The sequence below is a fragment of the Balaenoptera ricei genome, chromosome 4, assembly GCF_028023285.1.
Source record: "Balaenoptera ricei isolate mBalRic1 chromosome 4, mBalRic1.hap2, whole genome shotgun sequence".
Lineage (NCBI taxonomy): Eukaryota > Metazoa > Chordata > Mammalia > Artiodactyla > Balaenopteridae > Balaenoptera > Balaenoptera ricei.
The window spans coordinates 103,193,232-103,205,201 of NC_082642.1; the positions used below are offsets into that span (position 1 = coordinate 103,193,232).

General features: G+C 37.1%; 1 pseudogene; it reads right to left on the minus strand.

The window, feature by feature from the left end:
* Positions 1–11,109: 11,109 nt before the first annotated feature.
* On the minus strand, positions 11,110–11,970 carry LOC132365441 (cytosolic 5'-nucleotidase 3A-like; annotated as a pseudogene).

The following is an 11,970-nucleotide window of genomic DNA, read 5'->3' on the forward strand; positions in this document are numbered from 1 at the left end:
ATGTTCTTCTTATGGTAATGGCAGAGAACAAGAGAGTGAGTCCAATCATACAAATACTTTCAAGTCTTGTATTAGTCATGCCCATGATATTCCATTGTCCAAAGCAAATCATATGGCCAAGCCCAAAGTCAAGGGTGCTCATGAGGCAGGTGGGTAAAGAAGTGAATATTTCTGAACAACAATGTTATATAACACACTGTGCTTTGGAAATGAGTGATGAAGATGCTTATATATGGCTTCTTCTCAGTGAAAATGAAGCCTATGATGAAGACATGCAGAAACCTTAGGGATTAGAGTTCAGAGTTGCTGGTTTGAGACAGACTCTATGAACTTACTTGCACACAATTTTAAGGTGCAGGTGAAAGTGTCATTTTAGTCAAATGAGAGAGGTCAAGATCATAACACTGCCTGAAAATCATCTAGAGTCCTTCTATTTTGCAGAAAATTCCTCTGAATCATGGAATGAGTATCCATCCATGAATGAGCAACTGTTCACTCTATTCAAGTTGGAGATGAATTTGCAAATGTTGACCAGAACTTATTTATAAAACCAGAAGAGGCCACTTCAAAGAGATGGCTAAGACTAAAACACCATGAGACACTTGCCATATGATAGACTGAACAATTACATGACTTATGTTGTACTGTACAACTGTCTATCCCTTTACTGAAACAATCTAAACATCCTCCAACTCAGCCACTTTTTACCCAATACTTCTACACATATTTATGTCTTCTAATGAAACAGTAAAATAAAACCAAATGATTATCCTTTTGCTCATCCCATGTGCAGGAGCCCGGGCTGAGCATGACGGGAGGAAGAGTGAAGAAAGACTGGAACTGGGGTTCTTACGCAAGGTATTCAGTTTTCCTCCAGTGAAAATAAACAACTGAATTTCAGTACAAAGACTAATTGCACTTTCCCATTATTTGGAACTCTCGTTAGAACTTTCGTATTTTCTTCTTCTTGTAATTTTCCTAGGGAATGCAACAAACCTCAGAGATTATCATAATTTTGGCAAATAGCTTAGAATGTTAGCAGATGCCCCAAAGAGAAGAGGATCTCGTATGGACATAAGCTTGAAACCCTTGTCATCCCCTCAGAGAATTAAAGTGAAAAATAAAAACACTGCAAGTATTTTTTAATGACAGCAGCCTAATTTGCACTTCTTAAATAAGCAAGAAAATCCCTGCAGATAGCATTAGGTGTCAGCTTCACATAGCCTCTCACTCTTGTTTAAATTTCCAGCATGTGCAGGTGAAAAAGGGTGAATTGCTGGGAAAACAGGTCATTCAATTCTGACATCCATTTCAACTGCAGTAGAGACTTGGCTAGAGGGTGATTATATTAATAAAGCACGATATCTATCTTTTCGATAGGATTCTAGCAGAGTTTTGTTGTGTGGCAAAGTCTCAGAGGACTAGAGTGTCTCCAGCTCATGACAAGGCAGATCACCTCCAATGGACTCTTTTTGTTTTTGTTTTTTTAATTAATAGCTACTCTGTTTATTTATTTATTTATTTATTTATTTATTTATTTTTGGGTGTGTTGGGTCTTCATTTCGTGCGAGGGCTTTCTCTAGTTGCGGCAAGCAGGGGCCACTCTTCATCGCGGTGCGCGGGCCTCTCACTATCGCGGCCTCTCTTGTTGCGGAGCACAGGCTCCAGACGCGCAGGCTCAGCAGTTGTGGCTCACGGGCCCAGTTACTCCACGGCATGTGGGATCTTCCCAGACCAGGGCTTGAACCCGTGTCCCCTGCATTAGCAGGCAGATTCTCAACCACTGCGCCACCAGGGAAGCCCACCTCCAATGGACTCTTGAATGTAGGTGTACTTGATGGGAGGTGAGGCGGCTTGAAAGGCGGAGGTCTTTCCATGCTAGGAACAAAACATCGCTCCTTCAATGCTGAGAATATCAGGGGGTGATGTATGTATGTATCATATATTGTTTAAAGTAGGAAACAGAGAAAGTGAAAGAGACATGCTTCCCTGGTTCTCTCAGATTTTTTTTCCTGGCATAACCTGCTTTTTAGTCCTGTTATGATAGTAGCATTAATTAATATTTATGTGATACTTTATAATTTGTAAATCATTTTAATCACAGCATTATATAATTTGTATTTAGGAATTGAATATTATTGTCACCATTCCATAGATAAAACTGAGGCTCAGAGGTTTTAAGCAACTTGTTCAAAGGAACCTGACCAGCAATTCAAGCCTTTTAACCAGAACCTACACTCTCCATGGCAACTGCCTCCTAATAGAAGAAGTGTTTCTCTTACGTGGGTTAAAACATTCTTTCAGGGACAAAATTTTAAAATTCTGGGACCAAAGATGGCAGCTTTTCTAATAGTCCCTTTGCCAACCTTACCCCCAGCCTTCACGCTCATACTCACTGTGTGTATACTGTGGGGAAGGATGGAAGCGGGAAGTAAACTCTCCTGAGTCTCTGAGTTGATTGGTACTGGATAGATGATGCCCAAATCCCTTCTGTTTGTTTTAGTGAATATTCTTAAAGTTGTCTTTGTATAAAGTACTGTTCTATGTTAGCACAATTCACCTCTCTCTCTGAAGTGCCTCAAGCATAAAGGTGAGTGTGGCATTTAGCTGTACAAATGCTCCAGCTCTCTTGATATCAAGAAATAGAGGTATATCTGTGAGCAGATTTATGTCCATGACTCAAATACTTCTACCCTTTGTCTATCAATCCCTAGTACCTTAATTTCTCCAGAGAGAGGGAGAGATTGTTTTTCATCTCTATATAACACAGACATTTGAATACAGAACAATAAAAAAAAATCAATTCATAGTTTCAGATTCCCATTTTCTCATTTTAATATAAAAATCCCAACACCTATTACCTGGTTCTCTGATGCTTTAATGGAGACAATATATATCAAAAGGTGGACAAAATTCTAAGAAATTCGCACTTCTATCTTTTATGGGAAATTAAGAATTTCTCAAGGTCACGTGGTGGCCAAAGTGTAGTACTTGGACAAGAATCCAGAATTTCTGACTCTGTTTGGTGTTTTATTCACCACAAAACACGCCTTGCACATGGCTATAGAGTCTTCGAGGGTACTCTAAGTAGAAGGTAGAGCACATGGTCAATGTTATCTGAGACAGTAGTAGTAAGATACGTGGAAGATCAGCTCTATGTATTCTGAGGGTCTCCTCTAGGCATGGCCTAATCCAGACTGATCCAAAATAGCCAAGTCAGAAAAGTGAGGCTTAACCTTCCATGTCATTTCAGAAAGATGAGTGGAGGGAGGAGAGTTTTGGAAAATATTTCAATAAGACAGAAACGGGGTAACTCATTGTTTGCTTGCTTTTCTCCATGGGGAAAAAGGAAAAGGGCAGTAAAAGCCCATTCTGCTGAAAAGCAGCTGGAAATTTCTTAAAATCACCTTTCTCACTCAATTTCATACTTGAGCATCTAGGCTCAGCTGGGCCCAGGCAGTTCATAGATGCATGAAAATGAAAAAAATAATGAAGATTAAAAGAAAAATCAGTTTCAGTTCTCATTTCATGCCCACTGACTTGTTCCATCCAGTGAGTGCTCCAGCCTGAACAGGGAGAGATGGGACGAAGTCAGAAGTTGTGCATCTAATCCCAACTGTGTGGTGCTGGGGAAGCGAGGTAGCCTCTCTGAGCTTCTCTGAGCCTTATTTCCTCAGTTAAATATGAGATAAATGCTATCAAGGAATGATATTTAAAGTGCTGAGTGAATATTTTGTACTGAAAAAAGTATCTGTTCCTGCATATCTTAGTATTGGATTCACATTTCTTTATGGTATTGACACAATTTTCTCACTCCAAGACCAAACAATACAAGGCAGGAAAGGAGCAAAGCTGCCACAATCACTGGCCAGGACATTCCATCTTTGGGTTGATTAACCACAATACCTGGAAAGCGCATAAAGAGAGACGAACTTTAATGCCAAAGTTTGGCAACTGGAAAACAGGATGAATTGCATTAGTTTGCTTACCTGAAACACGTTTTCTCCAAAGGCCATGGGGTGTTCATTGATCACAGTCATGCTCTGGGACCATATCTATGCCTTGTTCTCATATCTGTTTTTGCATTTATACAATTGCTTATTTTACATGAATGTCTTTCTTGTTAGAATATTCCAGAACTGATCTTTTCTTTTTTTTCATTTCCCCAAGACCCTGGACAATTCCTGGCACATGGTGCCCAGTGAAATGGTATTTGTAAGAATGAATAAATAAAACTGATCATCTGTAAATTTGTTTTCCAAATTCACTTCAGTAAAGAAAACTTTATATGTAGAAATATTGGTCTAGCTTTGGATCTTCTTATTCTTTAAGGAGTCATTAAATGCTTTATGGAATATTAGTGTGTTAGGAGGAGGAGGAAAGAGTAAAAAGCATTGTAACAATTCAAAGGCCTGAAAGTCCAAAGCCAAAAAGGTCAGAGGCAATATAAATATAATATCCTGGACTGTTTTACTTTTTCTCTAACATGAAGGAAAAATTAAGAAAACAAACCCTCTTAGGAAATAAGATTGTCTGGTTCTGCCTGGCAGAGAATAAAAGGGAATGTTTATAATTATATAGTTGCTTAATTTTTTCCTTTTTAAAAAGTGTTTTATGATCATGTTAAAGATTCAAATAGTACAGAAATACAGAACTACAATGAAAAGGAAGTATCCTTACTTCTTCAGATGCCAGCTACCCACACTAGAGGCAATAACTTTTAATAGTTAATGATGTATCCTATCAGAAATTTTTTACGCATATATAAGCAAATATATGTACCATGAATATATATCCCTTCTTATTACAAATGGGGGCATACTGTACATACTGTTCTGTTCCTGATTTCTTTCTCTTAAAAAACATTCTTGGAATACTTTTCACAGAAGTGCATAGAGGTTTTCCTCATTCTACAATATTAAATTACTGGCTAGTTCCCCAATGTATGGATCTACCATAGTTTATTTAATTGGCCTCTTAATGTTAGACGGTTAAATTGTTTCCAGGCTTTCCTTATTTATAGCAACACTCCAGTGAAATTCCTAATACATTATAGGTAGATCATTAGCTCTTCAGATTACATAAATTATTTGGGCAAAAAGTGCATTTTTGTATCAGAATTACCTGGATTGTTTTTTTTTTTCGTTTTAACTAGATTATAAACTGATTGTAGGTGGAGACTAGTTTTTTAATTTTTTTGATTGCCTCAGATTTATTACACTGCTTTTCATAAAGCAAAGTTTCAAAAGCTACAGGCCAAAAAACTGGATTTAAAATATTAGTTACCAAATCTCTTCTATGTCTTACGTAGTTTGGATGGCAGCCACATGATGTCATGTTAACACTGGGTATCAGTGCTGAAGATTTTTCCTCTTACAACACGTATCCAGGGATTCAAGGTCCTCCTGATGCTCACGCTACTCTAGCCCTGTCAAAGCAGACACTGAGGGTACCCTGGGAGCTCACACAGTCCTAAAATACGTAACCATGTGGCTCATTGTATGCACAGGTGGCTAGAGAGTTCACAGTAGTTCAAACCACTGGAATATCATGATCACAAAAGAAATAATCTCACAAGAGGTCAATTTAGGACTCCACAAAGTTCTGTTTTAGTAAAGTCAAGACTTACTAAGCTCTACACTGGTAATATGGTGGAATATAACATTTTACCTCCAAAGTTTTAGAGAGATGAAAGAACAAAAGGTTTTAAATAGGTCTTCTAATAGGTCTTCCATCAATGCTTACTAATTTTCTCCCAACCAAATATAGAAAATGAGACCATTGACTTCAGGAATGTCTTAGTGGAGAAGCAGAGCTCCGATCTTGCCCTGTCTCTCAAGTAGGCAGTTCTTTAAGGCACCAATAGTTAAAGATGTTAGTAGGATGTCAGTTTGCAGCTCTACTGCTATGTGGTGTGCAGGATGGACAATGCTCCAGTGACTGAGGACTGTATGACCCTCGATATGAAATAAACTGAGTCCCCAGGTGGAACGTTCACCAGTTAAGTGAATACCTTCTGAAGGGAAAGAGTTGATTATGCCTCTGAATTTACAATCAAGATCTGTGTTGGGAGGGTCCTAACTTTATTGAATACCATGACCTCTTACGATATAAAACAAGGGATTGCATTTAGCATTGACAAAATTTTATTAGTTGAATTACAGGAATACTCTTTGTTCCAAAAATCAGACTATACTTTCACAGAACTGAAATGTTTCTCACTACTTTTTACCTGGCTAATTCTTATTCATTTTTCAGATTTTAATTTTAAATATATCCTCAGAGAATCCTTTCTTGTTCCCCAATTAAAATCAGAGCTTTCTGTTAGACTCTGGCAACACCTTGTACTATACCATAAGATGTGTGACAAATACATTTAATTGCATGATTATTTATTTACTAAATATCATCTATAATAGATTATAATCTTCAGGAGGCAAGTGTTTTCAATGTATACCCAACAACTGGCACAGTACCTGACAAATGGTAGGTACTCAGTAAATACTTGTTGAATGAATAAAACATAAAATTTTAAAAAATGGTAAATGACTCACCAGTGATATGGATATGATTATTTTTAGTAGATCCATTGGCAGTTGTGGGAACTTCTGAAAATGCTCTGGCTGTGCTGGTGAAGGTGTCACCTAGGGATATAAAGGGGATATCTGAACTGATCCTAATGACCATCTCCACCTGGTCAAGAAGTGTAAAATTGTGATTGGACTTCACTTGCTATTAGAAAGGGCTCAATCTGAATGGTCTAAATGCTCCTAAAATATTATGTGTAAAGTTTACTAAGGACCAATTTATGCAGGGCTGGTACCCTAGGATCTGTCTAACAGTTACCAAAGAGTGAAACTTCCTATTGGTTTAAAGAAAAAAAGAGAAACAATACAGCACATACAACAAAACAATATCTGCTAAAGAATCTCCATGAGAAGTGGTTATGGGAAAATGTCTGAAGTTGGTGTCATGGAAAGATGAGTCTTATCCATAGTGGCCCAGGTTATCAGAGGTCCAATGAATCAAAATACTGATTCTTCCCACTCTAATATGTTTGATAAGATCAATAAAAAATCCTTTGCAACATCTGAGTAGACAAATCCATGTCAACAAATCATTCCATTTTCCAATGGAAAATTAAAACTTAAAATGCACTTTAATGGATTTATTTGGCCCCCAAATGCTATTATGTAGATTTCATTTTGAAATAAAACAGAGACAAATCTAAGACTTGGTCTCTGACTATCTTTTTTGAGTGACTGGGAAGAATTTTGGTTCCATCCATTGTCATTTTTATCATCACTGTCGTTTTCATCAAGATGCACTTTTAAATACCTGAGATTGGCTTCGTTCTCATTTTTTCACCTCTGATCAAATAAAGCAGACCACAACCTTCCCTGACACTAAATTTTCCCTAAGTGCTCACCATGAAGTGTCGAACCTGCCCTTGACGGGGGTGAACTGTACTTTTCACTGGGCATCCATGAAGCTGCTAAAGGAAGAAGATAATGGAAAAGTTAATCTGTATAAGACTAATTATTTTATTGTCTCTTCTTGACCTTTAATTGAACCTAAAAATTCAGCACACATTAGAATGTCCCAAAATAAAGTGGGAGTTGAGGGAATGCCTGTGGTCCAGATGTTTCTAATAGGGAAGGTTTTGATCACAGCCATTTAAAGCAGGAAGAAGAAATGGAAGAAAACACTAGGAGAGGTTTTTCCAGCCCCAGAGAGTGTGTTGTGACTGTTCTCATGTCTATCCCACAGATGAGCTAAAAGCATGAAAGCCCATGTGTGTTACAGTGGCCTTCAGTAAAGAAAAGATGCCAACAGGACTTTTTTTTTTAACATCTTTATTGGAGTATAATTGTTTTACAATGGTGTGTTAGTTTCTGCTTTATAGCAAAGTGAATCAGTTATACATATACATATATCCCCATATCTCTTCCCTCTTGCGTCTCCCTCCTTCCCACCCTCCTTATCCCACCCTTCTAGGTGGGTCACAGAGCACCAAGCTGATCTCCCTGTGTTATGCAGCTGCTTCCCACTAGCTATCTATTTTACATTTGGTAGTGTATGTATGTCCATGCCACTCTCACTTTGTCCCAGCTTACCCTTCCCCCTCCCCATGTCCTCAGGTCCATTCTCTAGGTCTGCATCTTTATTCCTGTCCTGCCCCTAGGTCCTTCAGAACCACTTTTTTTTTAGATTCCATATATATGTGTTAGCATACGGTATTTGTTTTTCTCTTTCTGACTTACTTCACCCTGTATGACAGACTCTGGGTCCATCCACCTCACTACAAATAGCTCAATTTTGTTTCTTTTTATGGCTGAGTAATATTCCATTGTATATATGTGCCACATCTTCTTTATCCATTCATCTGCTGATGGACACTTAAATTGCTTCCATGTCCTGGCTATTGTAAATAGAGCTGCAATGAATATTGTGGTACATGACTCTTTTTGAATTATGGTTTTCTCAGGGTATATGCCCAGTAGTGGGATTGCTGGGTTGTATGGTAGTTCTATTTTTAGTTTTTTAAGGAACCTCCATACTGTTCTCCATAGTGGCTGTATCAATTTACATTCCCACCAACAGTGCATGAGGGTTCCCTTTCCTCCACACCCTCTCCAGCATTTATTGTTTGTAGATTTTTTGATGATGGTCATTCTGACCGGTGTGAGATGATATCTCATTGTAGTTTTGATTTGCATTTCTCTAATGATTAATGATGTTGAGCATTCTTTCTTGTGTTTGTTAGCAATCTGTATATCTTCTTTGGAGAAATGTCTATTTAGGTCTTCTGCCCATTTTTGGATTGGGTTGTTTGTTTTTTTGATATTGAGTTGCATGAGCTGCTTGTAAATTTTGGAGATTAATCCTTTGTCAGTTGCTTCATTTGCAAATATTTTCTCCCATTCTGAAGGTTGTCTTCTCGTCTTGTTTATGGTTTCCTTTGCTGTGCAAAAGCTTTTAAGTTTCATTAGGTCCCATTTGTTTATTTTTGTTTTTATTTCCATTTCTCTAGGAGGTGGGTCAAAAAAGGATCTTGCTGTGATTTATGTCATGGAATGTTCTGCCTATGTTTTCCTCTAAGAGTTTAATAGTGTCTGGCCTTACATGTAGGTCTTTAATCCATTTTGAGTTTATTTTTGTGTATGGTGTTAGGGAGTGGTCTAATTTCATTCTTTTACATGTAGCTGTCCAGTTTTCCCAGCACCACTTATTGAAGAGGCTGTCTTTTCTCCACTGTATATTCTTGCCTCCTTTATCAAAGATAAGGTGACGATATGTGCGTGGGTTTATCTCTGGGCTTTCTATCCTGTTCCATTGATCTATATTTCTGTTTTTGTGCCAGTACCATACTGTCTTGATTACTGTAGCTTTGTAGTATAGCCTGAAGGGTAAGCTGACATTATTGTTTGACCATGAAAACTGAAGTGTCAACAGCGAATAATCAGACCCCTGTGGTTACAGGACTTGTTAGCTGCTGGGTGAGTCCTTTTGATACATTCAGAGGCAAACCTTCCCCTTGAGTGGATGGCAGCAAATTCCAGCAGCACATATGGCCTTTGAAATAGATATATCAACTCATTTTGTTTAGCTCTCCAACTCTGGCAAGAAAGTTCCACTTCTTGGCAGACTCCACATATCTGTACCTGATAACATGCCTATAATGTAATGTAAAGTAAAATAACTACAGTAGTATATGGTTATAGTCAGTAGAAAAACATTACGCTCATTTATTTAAAACATTAGTATACATGATTTTCCCAGCTGAATGCTTTCTTTTGTGTCAAGACCAAAACAATAAGCAAAACCAAAATAAAATAAAACAAACATTAAAACCCCCCTTAGCCTGACCCTTTCTTGGTTTCTCTCTAGATGCCGGTGGCAGTTACAGCTGCAGACAAAGGTATGTTACCAGGCCCTTTGGAAGAGCTGAAAGTCACTGTTTTCTGGGGATTGCTCACAGGACAGTCTGTGATAGCTGCTCCACTTGGGGTCACCCACCAGGTTAGGGTGATTTTGTATGTAGCTATTTTGAGTTTGTCTAGGTCAGGGAGATGTTCTTATCTTCAATATAGTTCTATGACCCTGTACATGTGATCTTGATAGATCTGTTCTAGATAGAATGCCAAGGTCTATAGATGACAATGAACTGGGTACTTTTTTAATGCCAATTTTTAATGTTTAAGCCATTAAGCCAGGAGTTTGATTGACAAAGAGCAAAACCAACTAAAAAGAAATTGGAACCAGGCCTGGATTTAGGTAAAATTATGAAGAAGGCAGTTTGTTCTGGGTAACCTTACAGATTTTTTGCCCAATATGGTGTCTCCTTTACTTCCTACTTTTAGGGCCTGAAGCCTTTATTTCTTATCTCTTCAAAGTCTGTTTGCAAGAAAGGATATGATAAATTAATTTATGCTAAGATATGAATGGTTTAACAAGTGCTATCACTTTGAGAGAAATGGGTATTTAAAAAAAGATTTTCTATTTTATGTTTATTATCAGCGATTCAATATAGAACACTTGTAATGATCAGTTACATGTGGATACCAACAGTTTTTTCATTAAATACAGAGCATCAGTCTTTTCTGGTCAATTTTGATTTTCTCCAAACAAGAAAACCAAACATAATACAATTTCAGGAGATGGTAATACCATCAGCATGATCCATCCAAATTGCAAAAATGGCAATACTTAACTTAAAATCAAGTAAATTATTTGACCATTTCATAAAACTTCTTTTTGGCCTTCTGAAAACTTTTCAAGTATAAAAAGATCTCAAAATATGTGTGATAAAATTGAATTACAGAATCCACTTTGGAAAACTAAGGAGTTATTTTTCTGATTTTGCCTTTAAGATTTTTCAAAATCTGTTAAAAAAGAAATAAAGAGGAAAGTGTGTTGAGAGAGGTGAAGAAAAAGAAGCTTCCAGTTGATAGACTTAACATGTCTGAAAATATTTCAGTAATGTAAAGGAAAAACTTCAAGAGCAAGAATATATTACAATTAAGAGCATTTCAGCAAGATTAAGAGATGGGTATTTCTTGTATTAACTGCTCCCATAGGAGAGAGGTCTTCCTGAAGAATACCAGTTTATAGAATCCTCAGTAAGATAGAGCTGGCTATCTCCAGTGATTTATCTTTCACTAAAACAATACTTTTTCTAAAAGCTCATCCACTCCATCATTTAGATATCCAATTTTTAGGATGTGTTAAACACTGGCTACTCCATCTGCCATTCTTAAGTCTCCTTGGGAGTCTCTCAGCAGAGTTAAATTATTATTGTCCTTTAATTGATTGAAATATTCTGTGTTCTTCAAGGTATCATCATGTTTTTTAAATATATAGGCTAATTCTCCTTTAAATTCTTTGAGAACATATTTTCATGAAAATCCATGAATGAACACTACTTTGACATTTGGATGATAAACACCAGCTTGATGGATAACATCCTTAAGTACATCACCATTATTGGTCGAAAATATGAACATAGGGATATGGTGTGGTTAGAGTTTCTCAAATAAATTCTTATATCCCTCCTTTAGCATAACATCAGTTTCTTCCACAATTCTTTTAAATTTAGCTTTTGATAAAGGTTATTCGACAAGGAGACTCTGTGACTTAGCATACCATTCTACCATAAAAGGGTACTTCTATGGTAAAAACAAGATCAACTTCAATAGCACTGTCTTTTTCCTTGAGTTGCAATAACATTTTTTGACATTCATTTGTAACCAGCTTACAGTTCTCAGTAATATTATGACATGTTAGGCATCTTTCCCTTTGTAGGAAAATCTACTTACTGTCATATAAAAGTCCATGATTATCTGGTTTGGCAGCTCCTCTTTTGACAACATCACAGATCATTTCTGGTACTCTTATAGGGTTCTTGAGGCAAACTGAACTTTTCTAAAATTCTGGCATGATTTTTACATGTACAGACTTTTACTGAGT